This window comes from Bidens hawaiensis, unplaced genomic scaffold, assembly GCF_021521415.1.
Source record: "Bidens hawaiensis isolate Kalapana, Puna unplaced genomic scaffold, B.hawaiensis_p1.1 tig00000670_1, whole genome shotgun sequence".
Lineage (NCBI taxonomy): Eukaryota > Viridiplantae > Streptophyta > Magnoliopsida > Asterales > Asteraceae > Bidens > Bidens hawaiensis.
The window spans coordinates 3,417,801-3,437,539 of record NW_027491040.1 but is presented as its reverse complement, the minus strand read 5'-3'; positions in this window follow the sequence as shown (position 1 = coordinate 3,437,539).

Sequence of the window (19,739 nt, the reverse complement as noted above, 5' to 3'; positions counted from 1 at the left end):
AATTTTGCTCATTACCACATGTTCCGATACTGAATTTTTAAATGCTTCAAAAATATATATATTTATGCTCTATTACCCTGAGTTCTACGCTTCTCGTGGAGTGTCCCATGAGAATGTTGTTGTCGCACCGAAAACATGTGCTCCTTCCATGACGGAGAGATTAGTTCACGACATCCTTAGGTACACGTGTGGTAAAAAGGTACTAGGAGGCGTATGGATCGATCCTAGTTGTGTTTTAGTTTCAGTTTCAATTTCTGGGAATGGATGTAGGTGTGCCAACCTGCCTCATTCCATGTGATTGGTATACAGGAATGCCCCCCTGTATATAGTCACCTTTGTTTCTATTATTGTTCGATTCATGGGTACATCCGTATGATATGAACTAATTGTTATTGTTTAAACTATCTGTTATTATTATGAAATATTTGTAGTGTTACAAATCATTTGTTACTATTCTGAATTATCTGTTACTATTCTGACTTAGAAGTTATTATTTTGTCCTGTCCCAAAGTGTTTCAGCTTACTGTTTACGCGGAATATTTTATTAGTTGTGCACCGCTTATCGAAATTGTTTTATTTTTACTGAATATAGTTTTGCTATTGCGATCGTAGACTATATTTAAAATTACTATTTACCGAAAACATTCTAATACTTGAGCCTATTATTCCGTACTAGGCATTCGGCTCATTCTGTAAATTCTTCCCTCACACAGGTTCAAATGTTACTTTGGGCGGGATGGAGAGAGTGAAATAAATATTAGGATGCTTATGAAGATTTCTAAGTAATGGAATTATGTCTACTATCTCTGTATACCACCGTACAAAGTGACACGTCAGCCCTTTTCCGGGTTGGGGTGTTACAATTGTCTTGAGCGGTAAGCACAATGTGGCAATTTGATGGTGCAATTTGCATGCTCGCGTCACTACCGGTTTCTACAATAAAAGTTTCAGACACTCGGCAACATTTCATTTTAGCTAATTTACAAAAGGACGTGGCTACGAAAGTTTTGTTCGCACCCGAATCAAATAATACTGAAGCGGAAATAACGTTTACGAGAAACGTACCTTTGACGACATCTGCGATCTGTTTGGCTTTTTCTTGGGTCAGCTTGTAGGCTCTGGTCTTTGGCCTTGATCTGGCCATGTGGCCCGTCTTACCACACCGAAAACATGCCGGTTTCTCATTGCACTCATGAGCATAGTGCCACACCTTCCTGCACTTATAGCAAGCGTTTGATCCAACCCTGCACTCCCCTCCATGCGTCTTTCCACATTTAAAAAAAACATCTTATTCTTTACTCCACTTACACTCACCCCCATGCATCTTCCCACAGGTCTTACAAGACTTCTTCTCCCAAACTCTCGGTTGTTGTTCTTAGGGTCCCACAATTGAGTACCTGGTCGCTTAGCATAATTGACTCACTTCTTATCTTTCTTCTCTTCTTCTACTACAACATCATCCACATCCAGATCTTCAAAAACCGTCTCTGTGAGTTCGACAGCAGAGTCAAAAGTAACGAGTTTATTCTCCCTGACTAACGTGTGGACCTTATGTGGCAATCCTCTTATGTAGCACTTGATCCTTTTAGCTTCAGTGTTGACCGTATCGGGCACCAATCTAGACATCCGGTTGAACTCGGTGGTGTACTCACGATGTGTCATTGTACCAGCTTTCATGTTCAGGAACTTCATCTCCGCCCTCTCAACCTCGGCGTCAATATAGAATTTCTTCATAACCAGTTCCTTCAGATCCTCCCATTTCATAGCCTTAATCTCCTATTGACTCTTCCTCTGCTCAACCGATTCCCACCAATAGATCGCCTCATCACCAAATGATTTGGTGGCATAACCAACAGCTTGGTCGGGACGGCACTCACTAATTCGGATTACCTTGTCCATAGTAGTTATCCATTGGAGAGTAGCGATTGCGTCTCCCAAACCAGTCAACTTTGGCGGGTTGCATCCCTTGAAGGACTTATAGTTGCACCCACCTCGGCCTCTTTTCCTGTAATCGTATTTCACGGACTTAAACCCACTCGAGGCCTCCCTCTCTCCTTCCTCGTCTCTCCTACCATCACCACATGCCCCTTCAGCAGTTCTTTCATGGCTTCCAGCAGACCCTCCAGGAGTCATATTCTTCACAGCAGTAGTTACAGCTTGAACAATAGCATCTTGAATTGCGGGATCCAGTTGAACCCCTTCGTTGTTGTCCGGGTCTCTTCCAGCTGCGCTTCTTTCATCTACGGTGTTGGAAGCTGTCTCAACCGAAGGTTTTTGGGCACGACGAGGCCTGCCACGACATCCGGTGCGACCTCCAGTTCTCCCACTTCCTCCAGCTCCCGCATTAACTCATGTTCCATCCATTGTATTCTAAAAGGGAAAACACAAACGTCATCACTCAAGGAACTATTTAGTATAAGGATAGTAAGGCTAACACGTAATAACAGTGGCCAGCTGTGACTACCTGATCACGTTACTTTTCGTGTCCTATACACCTTCCTTTATGAGTCTATTTGTGCTGGTTCTTCTTTAAACAGTTAATCAATTAAGGAAATCAATCAATTAATCTTATCTCTAATATTAACATACATCATTCAATCATACCTTTACCTTTACTGATCTTGCTTGAGTGACACATGGTATTCTTGAACTGGCATCTTCTTTCTTTTCTTGCTTATATCCCATCCTCTGTTCGAGTGTAAGCATGTAGGATGCTTAAATCTCTCGAACTTTGCTCTGATACCAACTTGTAAGGCCCCGTTACCGGTGCCTCACATTTGGACATTGGATTTACTCATCAACATAGTTCTAATCATTAGAGTTGATAAAAACATACACGGAATATAAAATTTTCATAAAACATTTCATAACACTTCATAACTTGTCTTAAACGAACATCTTGTCTTTCGAAATCAACAAAACATTATACATAAAACGCCTTGAGTCTTCCGATGCTAGTCTCTTATTCACTTGCCACGTGTTCCCCTCAAGCGAGCTGCGTCATCCTACTCACCTGCGTGCATACTAAACGTCAGTGACGCTGGGTGAGTTCTAGTTAATCATTCAACATACCATACATTCATAATTACATACTTTCATTTTTAATACACTTGCTTACCTTCATACTTTCTTTTATATTCATACCTTACGTTTTAAAGAGCATTACGCCCTATAACCTCCGCATATATTATTAGGGTATGCAACCCTTTAACCTTCGCATATATTATTAGGGTATGCAACCCTTTATCCTTCGCATATATTATTAGGGTATGCAACCCTTTTAAACTTCGCATATATTATTAGGGTATGCAACCCTTTATCCTTCGCATATATTAGTAGGGTATGCAACCCTTTAACCTTACCTTGCCTTTCATTATCATCTCCAATATTACATTCATTCATGACATACATACATAACAGTCATACCTTATATATAACATTCATTATGGCTTGCCAGTACGTGCAATATTCGAAGATCATTCACGTACCGACAAACAATCATTAATATCTTACACATATAGCATATAGGGCATACACTTATCACTTAGGATAAGTGTATTAACTAATCACATCGGGTATGCACATAGCCCCGAAAACATAACAAGGAATGGAGCTAGAAACTCACCTGGATTCTGTTTCTTTCTCCGTTTATCGCAATTCCCTTCTTTAATTGTGCCCTGCTAACTGTATATAGGGTACATATATCAATACTCGTCTAATCTAATCTAGTGGTCTAGTATTAGCTTACTTTTACTTAGCATTTATGGTTTTACTTTCTTTTAACGTTCTAGTATTATACCCATACAATACATGCTATCAAGTGTATACACGTATATGCATACATGTACGAACCACCATGTATTCGGGTCTCAATGTCAGCGAACTTACTGATATGTACAAGCAAACTTACATGTATAAGCGATCTTACATGTTAGCGAACTTGCATATAGGCAAACTTACTATAGCGTATTTGTACGGTAAAGTTAAACATTAAGAGAACATATCCGTAGTTGAACTTATACGGCGAACTTGTTTGGCGAACATGGTTGGCGAACATGCTGCAGCGAACTTACCGCGAGCGAAGTTACCCAACAGCGGCTACGGTTCATTCGTAACCCCTATAATCATCTCTGTTTTAACGTGTAACCCTTCGATATGGTATTAACCAAACCCGTGAGCATTCCCTTGATCATTTTCGGGTAAAACTCGACCTAGAAAAGCATAAAGTTTGGACCTTTAGGATTAAAACGTTCAATACTAGATCTAAGGTTTATTTTAAATGAGCCGTCCATGGTTATAAGTTCGTTAGGTTCGTTTTTTAACATCAAGTTTGCTACTTTAACACTCGCTTATACCCGATCTACTCTACGTTCAAGTTTCAAGGCTAAACGTTTATAAAAACGTAAACTTTAATGGTCAAGAAGATACCTTTTGTGTTCTTTTGGATCTCGTTTAGCTTGGTTATGAACTTTAAATCTCGTATCTACTTGAATATCAAAGATCTATCTATACCCGACACTTGATTTCGTTTCTCTTTTCCTCTCTCTCTCTCGCGGTCGTGTGTAAGGTGGTGTGTGTGTTCTTGAGTGTGTGTAGAGAATATGGAAGATGGAAATGAGGATTTAGGGTTTTAGGATGGTTTAAGAGAGTATTTATACTCCTTAAAGCCCATGGACCTAAAGCCCATTACTCTTTAATCCTTTTAATTATTCCAAGTCCATCATCTTTTCTACATTTTTAATATTAGTTAAATATTAAAACCCGATAACTTAACACGACTTTCTTTACTAAATAATTATTTAGCACACAACAACTTAATGAAATTTTTTGTTAATATTATAATCTAACATTATAATATTTAGGATGTTACAAGTCTTCCCTCCTTAAGGAGGTTTCGTCCCCCGAAACCTAACTATTACCTAAACAGATAAGGGTAAAACCTGCGCATCTCATCCTCAGCTTCCCAAGTGGCATCCGATCCTTTGCGAAGCTTCCATATAACTTTTACCAAGGGTATAATTTTATGACGAAGATACTTCTCCTTGCGATCAACAATCTCCATCGGTTTCTCAATGTAGTTCAGCTGTTCATCAACCTTGATGTCCATCAGTGGCACGCGAGACGTGTCATCAGCTAGACATTTCCTCAGATGAGAAACATGGAAGGTTGAATGAATCCCTTCTAACTCATCGGGTAAATCCAACTTATAGGCTACTTCACCCACACGCTCCAAAATCTTAAACGGTCCAATGTACCTTGGACTCAACTTTCCCCTCTTCCTGAAACGAATGATTCATTTCCAAGGCGAGACCTTGAGCATCACATTGTCACCAACATTAAACTCAAGCGGTCGTCGCCGCTTATTAGCATATGACTTTTGTCTATCTTGAGCAGCTTTCATTCTTGCCTTAATCTGATCTAATTTCGAAGACGTTTCTTGGGCAACTTCTAAGCTTCCCATTTCCTTTGGGCCAATCTCTCCACAACAAACTGGGGTTCTACATCATACACCATAGAGCATTTCAAATGGTGGCATACTAATACTAGAATGGTAACTGTTGTTATAGGAGAACTCTGCCAGGTGCAGATGATCATCCCAACTTCCACCAAAATCTAAAACACAAGCGCGTAGCATATCCTCAAGGGTTTGGAAAGTCCATTCAGAATGCCCACCGGTTAGAGGATGATACGCCGTACTGATGTTCAATCTCGTTCCCATAGCTTCATGGAACTTCTTTCAAAATCTCAAAGTAAACCGTGTATCTCTATCAGAAACAATCGATAGCGGTACACCATGCTTAGATACAACCTCTTTTATGAACAAGCTTGCCAACATTTATGACGAGATAGCCTCTCGTATAGGCAGAACGTGAGCACTCTTGGTCAAACGGTCCACAACCACCCAAATGGTATCATGATGCTTAGCTGTACGAGGTAGCTTAGTTATGAAATCCATGGTGATGTGTTCCCATTTCCATTCGGGTATCTCAAGCGGTTGCATCTTCCCATAAGGCTTCTGATGTTCGGCTTTGACTTGTAAACAAGTTAAGCACTTACTAACATAATCCACCACATCATTTTTCATCCCTGGCCACCAATAGTCCATTTTCAAATCTTGATACATCTTCGTAGCTCAAGGATGAATTGAGTATCTTGACTTATGAGCCTCATCTAAGATTCGACCTCTAAGATCTCCATGGCGTGGGATCCACATACGGTCAAACCTAGTCTTAACACCATGAGTGTTTTCCATCAGCTTATCTTGCTGGCCGTAAATTCTTTCTTTCTTCACTAGTCCTTCATTAACCAGCACTTCCGACTGCACTTTGATGATTTTTTCAAAAAGACTTGAATTCATAATCAGCTGGTAGGACTTCACTTTTGCAATGAATTCTTCATTCTTAGGACTTAGTGCGTCAACGACCACATTAGCTTTACCAGGATAGTAATTGATGTCGCAGTCAAAATCCTTTATCAACTCCAACCATCTCCTCTGTCTCATGTTCAACTCATTCTATTCGAAGAAGTATTTCAAACTCTTATGATCTGTGTAAATGGTACACTTAGTACCATATAGATAATGTCTTCATATCTTAAGAGCATGTACTACAGCTGCTAGCTCTAAATCATGCTTCGGATAAGTACTCTCATGGACTTTCAACTGTCTAGACGCGTAAGCTACTACTTTTCCTCGTTGCATCAACACACAACCTAACCCATGATACGAAGCATCAGTACAAACAACCAAATCCTCGTCACCATCGGGTAAAGAAAGGATTGGAACTTGCGTGAGTCTCTTCTTTAAATCCTCAAAAGCTTTTTCTTGGAACTTACCCCAACTGAATACTACCGTCTTTCGGGTCATACCGGTCAATGGTGCGACTAACTTGGAGAAACCGTCAATGAATCTCTTATAGTAGCCAGCTAACCCTAAGAAGCTCCGTATATCAGTCGGATTATGTGGAGTCTTATAATTCGTTATCGCTTCAATCTTAGCTGGGTCCACGGTAATCCCCTCAGGATTAATCACGTGACCTAGAAATTGCACTTCTTTTAACCAGAATGCGCATTTCGAAAACATAGCATACAACTTCTCTTCCTTCAGAGTCTCCAATACCTCCCTCATATGCTCAGCATGATCACACTTGTTCTTTGAATAAATCAATATATCATCAATGAAGACAATTACCGACTTATCCAACATCGGCTGACACACCCTATTCATCATGTCCATAAACGTTGCGGGAGCATTCGTTAGACCGAACGATATCACGAGAAACTCATAGTGTCTATACCGCGTCTGAAACGCTGACTTAGGGATGTCCGCCTCTTTCACTTTCAGCTGATGATAACCTGATCTGAGATCTATTCGTGAGAACCAACTTGAACCTTGCAGTTGGTCAAACAGATCATCAATCCTTGGCAAAGGATATCAATTCTTTACCATAAGCTTATTCAACTCACGATAGTCTATGCCATTCTCATACTTCCATCCCTCTTCTTCACGAAGAATACTGGTGCGCCCCACGGGGAAACACTTGGTCTAATGAAACCTGTGTCGAGGAGTTCTTGCAGTTGGGACATCCGTTCTTTCATCTCGGACGACGCTAGACGGTAAGACGCTTTTACGACGGGTTGGGCTCCTGGTACTAAATATATCTGGAATTATATATCTCGCTCCGGTGGCAACCCTGAAAGATCCTCCAGGAAAACTTCTGGGTAGTTGCTCATGATAGGAACATCTTTCAATTCTTTCGTCTCTGCCATAGCATTGACAACATACGCCAGGTAGGCACCGCACCCTCGCCTTAACAATCCCTCGGCTTTTATCATCGATATGACATTAAGCCCAAAACTTTCTTTATCACCATAAAACGTCACCGCACTACCATCCAAGGACTTTAACCTTATCATCCTACTCTTACACACTATCTGAGCCTCATACTCAAACAACCAATCGTTTCCCAAAACCACATAGAACCCTCCTTAGGTCATAACATACAAAGTAACAAGGAACTTATGTCCCTCTAATTCTATCTTACAGTCCTTAATCATTTTCATTATTTTTACCGAGGTGTCACTACCGGTTTCTACAATAAAAGTTTCAGACACTCGGCAACATTTCATTTTAAGCTAATTTACAAAAGGACGTGGCTACGAAAGTTTTGTTCGCACCCGAATCAAATAATACTGAAGCGGAAATACCGTTTACGAGAAACGTACCTTTGACGACATCTGCGATCTGTTTGGCTTGTTCTTGGGTCAGCTTGTAGGCTCTGGTCTTTGGCCTTGATCTGGCCATGTGGCCCGTCTTACCACACCGAAAACATGCCGGTTTCTCATTGCACTCATGAGCATAGTGCCACACCTTCCTGCACTTATAGCAAGCGTTTGATCTAACCCTGCACTCCCCTCCATGTGTCTTTCCACATTTAAAAAAAACATCTGATTCTTTACTCCACTTACACTCACCCCCATGCATCTTCCCACAGGTCTTACACGACTTCTTCTCCCAAACTCTCGGTTGTTGTTCTTAGGGTCCCACAATTGAGTACCTGGTCGCTTAGCATAATTGACTCACTTCTTATCTTTCTTCTCTTCTTCTACTACAACATCATCCACATCCAGATCTTCAAAAACCATCTCTGTGAGTTCGACAGCAGAGTCAAAAGTAGCGAGTTTATTCGCCCTGACTAACGTGCGGACCTTATGTGGCAATCCTCTTATGTAGCACTTGATCCTTTTAGCTTCAGTGTTGACCGTATCGGGCACCAATCTAGACATCCGGTTGAACTCGGTGGTGTACTCACGATGTGTCATTGTACCAGCTTTCAAGTTCAGGAACTTCATCTCCGCCCTCTCAACCTCGGCGTCAACATAGAATTTCTTCATAACCAGTTCCTTCAGATCCTCCCATTTCATAGCCTTAATCTCCTATTGACTCTTCCTCTGCTCAACTGATTCCCACCAATAGATCGCCTCATCACCAAATGATTTGGTGGCATAACCAACAGCTTGGTCGGGATGGCACTCACTAATTCGGATTACCTTGTCCATAGTAGTTATCCATTGGAGAGTAGCGATTGCGTCTCCCAAACCAGTCAACTTTGGCAGGTTGCATCCCTTGAAGGACTTATAGTTGCACCCACCTCGGCCACTTTTCCTGTCATCGTATTTCACGGACTTAAACCCACTCGAGGCCTCCCTCTCTCCTTCCTCGTCTCTCCTACCATCACCACCTGCCCCTTCAGCAGTTCTTTCACTGCTTCCAGCAGACCCTCCAGGAGTCATATTCTTCACAGCAGTAGTTACAGCTTGAACAATAGTTGCTTGAATTGCGGGATCTAGTTGAACCCCTTCGTTGTTGTTCGGGTCTCTTCCAGCTGCGCTTCTTTCATCTACGGTGTTGGAAGCTGTCTCAACCGAAGGTTTTTGGGCACGACGACGCCTGCCACGACATCCAGTGCGACCTCCAGCTCTCCCACTTCCTCAAGCTCCCACATTAACTCATGTTCCATCCATTGTATTCTAAAAGGGAAAACACAAACGTCATCACTCAAGGAACTATTTAGTACAAGGATAGTAAGGCTAACACGTAATAACGGTGGCCAGCTGTGACTACCTGATCACGTTACTTTTCGTGTCCTATACACTTTCTTTTATGAGTCTATTTGTGCTGGTTCTTCTTTAAACAATTAATCAATTAAGGAAATCAATCAATTAATCTTATCTCTAATATTAACATACATCATTCAATCATACCTTCACCTTTACTGATCTTGCTTGAGTGACACATGATATTCTTGAACTGGCATCTTCTTTCTTTTCTTGCTTATATCCCATCCTCTGTTCGAGTGTAAGCATGTAGGATGCTTAAATCTCTCGAACTTTGCTCTGATACCAACTTGTAAGGCCCCGTTACCGGTGCCTCACATTTGGACATTGGATTTACTCATCAACATAGTTCTAATCATTAGAGTTAATAAAAACATACGCGGAATATAAAAACTTTCATAAAACATTTCATAACACTTCCTAACTTGTCTTAAACGAACATCTTGTCTTTCGAAATCAACAAAACATTATACATAAAACGCGTTGAGTCTTCCTTTGCTATTCTCTTATTCAATTGCCACGTGTTCCCCTTAAGAGAGCTGCTTCATCCTACTCACCTGCGTGCATACTAAAAGTCAGCGACGCTGAGTGAGTTCTAGTTAATCATTCAACATACCATACATTCATACTTACATACTTTCATTTTTAATACACTTGCTTACCTTCATACTTTCGTTTATATACATACCTTACGTTTTAAAGAGCATTACGCCCTATAACCTTCGCATATATTATTAGGGTGTGCAACCCTTTAACCTTCGCATATATTATTAGGGTATGCAACCATTTATCCTTCGCATATATTATTAGCGTATGCAACCCTTTTAACCTTCGCATATATTATTAGGGTATGCAACCCTTTATCCTTCGCATATATTAGCAGGGTATGCAACCCCTTAACCTTACCTTGCCTTTCATTATCATCTCTAATATTACATTCATTCATGACATACATACATAACAGTCATACCTTATATATAACATTCATTATGGCTTGCCAGTACGTGCAATATCCGAAGATCGTTCACGTACCGACAAACAATCATTAATATCTTACACATATAGCATATAAGGCATACACTTATCACTTAGGATAAGTGTATTAACTAATCACGTCGGGTATGCACACAGCCCCGAAAATATAACAAGGAATGGGGCTAGAAACTCACCTGGATTCTGTTTCTTTCTCCGTTTATCGTAATTCCCTTATTTAATTGTGCCCTGCTACCTGTATATAGGGTACATGTATCAATACTCGTCTAATCTAATCTAGTGGTCTAGTATTAGCTTACTTTTACTTAGCATTTATGGTTTTACTTTCTTTTAACGCTCTAGTATTATACCCATACAATGAATGCTATTAAGTGTATACACGTATATGTATACATGTACGAATCGCCATGTATTCGGGTCTCAATGTCAGCGAACTTACTGATATGTACAAGCGAACTTACATGTATAAGCGAACTTACATGTAAGCGAACTTTCATGTAGGTGAACTTACTATAGCGTACTTGTACGATGAAGTTAAACATTAAGCGAACATATCCGTAGACGAAATTATACGGCGAACTTGTTTGGCGAACATGCTTGGCAAACATGCTGCAGCGAACTTACTGCGGGCGAAGTTGCCCTGCAGCAGCTACGGTTCGTTCTTAACCCCTATAATCATCTCCATTTTAACGTGTAACCCTTCGATATGGTATTAACCAAACCCGTGAGCGTTCCTTTGATCATTTTCGGGTAAAACTCGACCCGGAAAAGCATAAAGTTTGGACCTTTAGGATTAAAACGTTCAATATTAGATCTAAGGTTTATTTTAAAGGAGCCGCCCATGGTTATAAGTTCGTTAGGTTTCTTTTTTTAACAACAAGTTTGCGACTTTAACACTCGCTTATACCCGATCTACTCTATGTTCAAGTTACAAGGCTAAACGTTTATAAAAATGTAATCTTTAATGGTCAAGAACATACCTTTTGTGTTCTTTTAGATCTCGTTTAGCTTGATTATGAACTTTAAATCTCGTATCTACTTAAATATCAAAGACCTATCTATAGCTGACACTTGATCTCGTTTCTCTTTTCCTCTCTCTCTCTCGTGGCCGTGTGTGTGTTCTTGAGTGTGTGTAGAGATTATGGAAGTTGGAAATGAGGATTTAGGGTTTTAGGATGGTTTAAGGGAGTATTTATACCCCTTAAAGCCCATGGACCTAAAGCCCATTACTCTTTAATCCTTTTAATTATTCCAAGTCCATGATCTTTTCTATATTTAATATTAGTTAAATATTAACACCCGATAACTTAACACGACTTTCTTTACTAAATAATTATTTAGCACACGACTACTTAACGAAATACTTATTTAATATTATAATATAACATTATAATATTTAGGATGTTACAAAAAGTAGATTCAATCATACTCATAAAGTTACTATTTAATTTACTATTCAAATTTCTAATATTTTATTAGTTACAACCACTAATCACTAGCCTAAAAATAAAATGTTGGTTTTTATTTTATATTTTGTTTCAACTAATTATAATATTTAGCAAACTATATAGATAACAATAAACTTGGGCAAGTGTCGGCCTTACATGTTTTATTTTCGGTTAAATGATTATCTTAAACTTTGCTTTCATTGTTTTTATATTTCATATTTTCAATGACCGAAACTTTTTTCGTGATTTAAAATATATCATCGTTGCATGATTTTATATCCGCGTTTCAACTTTTGATACGTTTCCTTTAAAATATATTTTTTTCTTAATAATTTATATTTCAAAGTTTGTGCTTGTACCACCGATACTAACAGAATTTGTGTTGGTTCGGAACTGTAACATGCCGGTTTTTCGGTTCTACATATGATGATTGGTTGTATTTTGACATTGACAAGTTTATTCCTTTTGTTTAGTTTCTATGTCGTAACGAGATACAGACGGACTTCGCGTTGATTTGCTATGCGTTCGTGATTTAACGTTTTTACGCACGTTTTTTATTCGATTTAACGTACAGTCGCGAAACGCAGGTCCTAAATCCTAGTATATACTCAAAGGGAGATTTCCACCCTTTCACAAAAATCCATATCAACTTAATATTCAAATTCATAATATTTTATTTTATACTATTCACTTTGTTATCTCAGATGAATTAAAGTGGAGTATTTAGATTGAATCTTTGGATAAAATAATGGATAATTTAGTTAATTGAGATCGATGTAATATTTTTGGTTTATTTTTATTTCTTTATTAAATGAAATTGTTTGACCTTTAATATCATTGGAATATATAATATATTCACACTTATATAATTTTAGTGTCTTTGAGCTATGCTATAAGTTTAGTCGAGCCCCGACATTTTCTATCGTTAGGTTGGGTTTGACATAAAGAACCGTACAAGAAGGCATGACTCAAAAGTGATGCTCAGGCCTCGGTCAACACGACCTAGACAGCTATCTATGGGATTCGGTGCAGCTTCAACATGATGATCAACTTGACTCAGGTCCGGTTTCAACTCACCAAAGAATCTATCGTTCAAGCACAAGTTAAGGATTTCAGTATGAATCAAGTCATATGTTTATGTTGTATTTGTTATTCTTGTTTAGATGTGTATATGGTATATCTAATACCATTTCCCAATGATACAAAGAGAGTATCTTCGTTTGTCTTATTAATATATTTTTTTTAAAATGTGACTCATGTCTTACAATTTAAAGCATATTTAAACTTTCGTCAAATTGTTGTAACAGTCTTAAAACCTTTATGGAGGATTTTGGGTTAACAAAATTTTAAAAATATTAATTAAATTTTTTGTTAACATCTTGTAAATATTTGCTTTGGGAAAATTGTTGTTATACTTTTATATAATGATTTGTGATTGGAGTACAATTTATAATCTGAATACGTGATACACAACGAATTATCTGAATCAACCATCTGGAAACGATTTTAGTAATCGTTTGTGCTCTAACTATAGTTTTAGAAATGGTTTTGGAATGCCATGAGGTTTAATACTTAAACCAATTTTGTGATCATTTATGTTTGAAAATCGAGTAGAAACCGTTCATGGAAAAATCATACAACGATTTTGAAAGGGTTTTTAGTAAATCATTTATGCTTTCAAACATTAATGCTCTAACATGCATATTAGACTGGGTTTAATTTATTAACGATACGTTTTCTTGTAAATGTTAAGTCATCTAACTACGTGTTGGATGGCGTATGTATAGGAAACCGATATCGTGTAAAAGAATAAGGTTTGTTTCCTAGTACATGGGTTGGAAATAATTCTTTTATAAAGACGTTTTCGGTAACCTTAAATTATCTAACCTTCGTGTTACAAATTATTAATTTGCATAATGATACGGGTAGAAATTGTCTAAACGTCTAATGAGCGTGCTAGAATTATTATTTTCATAAATAATAAACTTTGGCATTTAATTTTTTTCTAATAAGTGCATTAGGAAATGTGGGTTTCTAAATCTATAGAGAAACCTTTTTGAACGTTTAAGTCTTCTAACGAGCGTGTTATAAATTATTATTTTTGTCGAATAATAATGATAAATTAGGTTTATATATAACCGAAGGTTATAAACATTTATGACTAAATGTGTAGACTTCTAACGACCGTGTTTGAATGAGTTTATTGCCAAACCACAATGTTTTAAAATGATATGTAATCATTTATTTCCTGATGAGCGTGTTATAAACGAGTTATTTTATAAACCAAGTAACCTGAAGTCATTAATCTTATAGTGGGCGACTTAAACACAGTGTTGTATCTAAAAAATAAAGCACTTGGTAAATGCGTGTTTCGAACTAGTAAGTTAGAAACATGGTTTGTTGCAAATCATAACCGCTAAAGTGTTTCGTAACCTTCAGTTTTCTAATATGTGTATTAGAAGTTATTGAGAAACCGTTTTATAATGTTTTGCAAACATAAGAGATATTTCGAACGGAATAAAACATATTTTAGCAAGTATAAAATGTATTGTTGCTTATACGAGAAGTAACATGTCGTGAATCATAATAGCCGAGTAGACTATTGATGGGAAAAACATTTTAGTGTTGTTATGAACATAATTAATTGTCCAAATATTACTACTAGTGTGCAGAATATTATTTAACGTGTTGTTGGGGTTGGACATCTTTTGATTATTCAAGACTAAAGTCTCGGTATAAAATAAGGTACCGATGATATGACTCCATGGAGCTCTATTGAGGGAGTACCTTAAGACAAACCAAAAGACAATATCACTGCGATGATTTGGGTCAAAGATTAAAGTATTGAAGATATGAACACTTTGAAAATGGATTTCTAGATGTGGAAGTTCACGGGGCTAAGTATTTTAGGTTTTCAAATGTATATGGTTTTTTCCGGAGTATAAGTTTTCCCGAGTATAAGTACTTATATGCTGGATAAGTACTTATACGCCGGTTAAGTTCAAGCTTCCCTATAAATAGTAATCTTTATATATGCATTCACACCTTTTGGCACAATAGTTACTTGTACTGATATTTATCATATTATGTTGTACTTCACTGCTATTGTTAGAAACAAGTAATAAAGAGAAGAATTAAAGAGATTTTATTGTGTTTTTCACCTTGATTATTGATTCCGCAGATATCATTGAGAGTAGATATCATTCTTATATGTTTATACACCTCGATCCTAACGGTTCTTAAACGTTCTTTCAGAATGCTAGACTAGTACTTGTTAATTATGGTGCTTGACGAAGACTAAATAATGCTGAGCATTCAAAACATACAAAAGAATGAATATGTGTATAGACAACTTAAAGAAAGATTTAATTTAATCTAAGGTAATAAAATAACTCATGAGAATCTTGAGAAGGTCTCTCCTAGATTTGACTAAGGTTGTGATAGTTTATTAATCACCTTATGATAAGTATTAGCTTAGACTCTAGCAAGTGCTCGAAACTTGTGATAAGGTATATGTTGCTTGTTGCTTTATTGGTAACATCGATACAATGTCGTGGTCTTATTCAAATCATGATTGCCTATGTACGGTCACAAGTAAAGTTAAACAAACTATGTCAAAAGACAAGAAATGTGTGGGATTTAAACTTCAATGTGGGGTTGTATTGTATTTGAACTTGGAATGATTTGCAATAAAGATTGTTGCAAACACGTGACCTAGTGGAGTACATAATAGTCATAAAAAGCTAATTCGGTAGATAGACTCGAATAACAATTGGTTAAAATAAGAATCCGAATAGATATTTGATGTTTGGCATAATGAAGATGTGTTTTCCCAAAAATGAGAATTGTATTCTTCTAAAGACAATTGTTATTACAAGATTCGAGGGTGAATTTAGAGGATATAGTCTTAGAAGATGATAATAGGCAATATTAACTTGGAAGTTAAAAGCACATTATAACAACTCATCTTAATTGCAATTATCTACTATTACTTAACGAAGTTATAGATAATTATTTTGGATCCAACAACAGCATGAGGGTTGATTAAAGGTGGAGTTGTGGAATGAGAGTAAAGCCCATAAAAAGGACTAGTAAAGGAAAACCTAACTTAGTTGATTTGAGATCCCAAGATCTAAGTTCAATAGAACAACCTAATTTTATATATAAGGGTAGTCACTGTGGGGGCATAACTTATGTGTAAGTTGACACATAAGCTAATATATGTATCATCCTAAGGTGAGGCAAAGCATAATATATGATTAGTGATATGGGGATCATGATTACAATAATGCTTATAATGATTTGTATGAAATCACCTATGTGAGAGAGAAGTAGGTTCGCTTCGAATGTAATTGTGGGGCGCAATAACTAGAACTCTCTCAGGATCAAGCATGTGTTACATGACCAAGAACAGATATTACAATGAAGGATTAAATAGACCAGGGAAAGTGTTATGTGAAACATAATAACATTTGCACCAAAACGGGTTGGTTCAAGGGCACCACATCTGCCAATCGCAAGGAGACTAAGTATGTTTCACAAAGGAAGGTTCAAAGCTAATGCTACCTATCATGCAACGCTGAACTGATGTAACTCTATTTGACACGTGAGTGTACGGATCGATCTCCATTCATATGGGGGATTGTTGGAAATTTTGGACGATAATAATATTTATTAGCATTTGTTATAAATTATTAACGTGCCCAAAGAGTAAAGATGAATGCGATATCAATACCCTAAAATGTGTACTTGAGAACTTGAAATTCGGTTAAATGAGAAAATGAGTTCGCCCCTAATGTATATAAGAATATATATCATTTGGCATTAAATAATCTCCATCTTATTATATTTTATTATACTTGTTAGTTCAAATAGCTATTTATTATGTTACTTTCTATTTTTTAATTTATCTAGACTCAAATAAAGACACGAGTGGATATGCGAAGAAAAAAAATGAAGAATTGTGTATCTAAAGGCAAAGCACGCCCCCAAGCTTCACAAAGCACGGCCCCATGGTCAACCTTTTCAAATAAGACAAAATCTGATGAATAAAATATGGAGTCGTTCTTGACAAAACACGCCCTCGTGGTCACCTTTCTTTCATAAGGCAAAAATATAAGAATTTGGCACTCAACACACGACCCTGCACCCCATCAACCACGCCCCTATGCTCAGACCTTGCATGTACGATCTAACGCGCATTAACCGCGCATGCAAAACGATCCATGGGGACGTGCTTCACAAAGCACGAGCCGTTCCTAATGGTTCTGTTTTCCAATAAATGGCTTTCATGTCTCATTGCTTTGGTATGCTTGGAAGGAGTTTGAACGGGATTCTTTCACTAAACACCCACTTTACAATCAATTTGAAAATGAATCAAGATGTTTGAAGGCTTGTAAGTTATCATCATCATCCTAGAAGAAAAGTTAATCATCAATTGTGGTTAGATTATCACAATTTGATCATGAATCTTGTATCTTCATCTTATCTTATATTTGCTACTAGGCTCATCATGAGCTAAACTTTCACTTATAGTATTAATCTATGATGAAACTTAACTTAATTTAATAATTATATTGAATATGTGATTTAGTTTTTGTGAAGTAATGGCTATTTTGCAATTATCTTTTGATGACGCCTGTATTGTCTCCATGATCCACTAGTTCAAGGTTGATGATTAATATCTTTAAAACAAACTTTTATAATAAGTCATGATTTATTCATATTCTTGGAAACTAGAAATGGTAAAAAGGAAATCTTGATTCTTTTTCCAACATGTTTCGTCGTAGGAACGTTGAAAAGATGCAATACATTTAATCATCAAACTCTTTAGTTAAAGAAATCATATGTTAAAGGAATGTGTATGTAGCACCCTGGCCCGGAAGGGGCTGACGTGTCACAATTAACATGGTTTTTAAACAAAATATATAATTTAGTTTATTTACCTGTCAAATGTATAATACATAGACGAGGAAAACTTAAGGTTAATTTACACATTAGTACGCTTGAAAGGATATTTTATTAAGATATTGATGTTTTATTCTTCGCTCTTAATCCCGCCGACCTGTATAAAAATATAAATTAAGGAATTAGCCGAATGCTCAGTATGGGATAATAAGCTCAAACAATCAATAATTTAATGAAACATAATTTAGACTGAACTTACAGTTTGTGATATGATGCAAAGTAACCTGGTTACATGAATAAAAACGTATCATACGGATGTACCCATGAGCGAACATAAAATGTGACATTATATAGGTAGCTACTTCTGTATATTTATCACACGAGATGGCGAGTTGACATACCCGCAATTCATCTCCTTAATTTTAATCCTAGAATCGATCTATACGTCTCCTAATAGCAATATCTACCAGATTTGTACTTAAGAGACGTCGTGAACTGATCTCACCGTCACGGTTGGTGCACATGTTGTCGATGCCACAATTACATGCTCATGGGATTCTCCACGAGAAGCGACACTCAAGGCATCGGAATACAGATGATCTTATTCACATAACTCATAGTAAAAATATTATCAGAACATATATCAGAAACTGCGATAATGAGTATGACTATACATAATGAAAGTTAAATCCAATGTTATAATCAGAACTTAAATCCAACGGACAATCAAGTGAATGATAATCCAAAGACGTGAGGAGTTTTAAAATATATATGAACTCAATGGGTTTATATTAATTGAATATGAAGTAACAAGGTGTGAGAGTAAGGATCCGTACCTTAGTTTTTCAAAATGATGCTAACTTGTTCAAGAGTTTTTGTTAATTATCTACATATGTAAACCATTTTATAATTAGAATAATATTTGGAATTTCACTATTGATCAGTAAGATATTTTGTCACACCCTGACTAGGTAGTTGTGGAAGCGTAATACGGGAATGTAACAGATAACTCTCGTATCAACCACATTGTTTATAAAGACATTCAACAAACTAATTTACATCATATTACATTGGTTGGTACTAAGTTTACAAACTAAGTGAAAAACACAGAATCAGTTCTCGGCTTTTATTCATTACTATATACTTGTATCTATTCACAGCGATTCTACTTCAGATTTCAACACCGAGCACGTAGCAATTATTCCAACTTTGGTTCACCTGAAATGCATGTTAAAACGGGTCAACTACGTCTAGTTGGTGAGTTTCAAGTTTAACGAGTACAAACAAAATCAGTGTACGAGTTCATAAAGTTCACGGTATGTATGTATGTATGTATGTATGTATGTATGTATGTATGTATGTATGTATGTATGTATGTATGTATGTATGTATGTGTATGATGTTTTTATATTATGCCACAAGTGAATCCGAAACGAGCTAAACGCATGGCCACCCTTGCCTATGTACTCCCGTAGGCATTTAACAACCACTTTGCCCCAAGTCTGTACTATGTCTAACACCACATAGCAAAATGTAATAAGTTTAAAAGACAATGTGCAACTGGGTTAACATGTTCTGGCATACCCCTCCGGCCCTGTCAGTTGGGTTTGTCAAACTGATAGTACTATCCACACGTCACCGGCGTGAAATTAATCACTTGTGTTTGTGGGTACTTTCAAGTGTTAGTACTTAGATAATTCACATCATCACAAGTTTTCAAGTATGTACGTATATATATACACGCTTTCCACCCCAACAGTTCGTAAAACAGTTTAA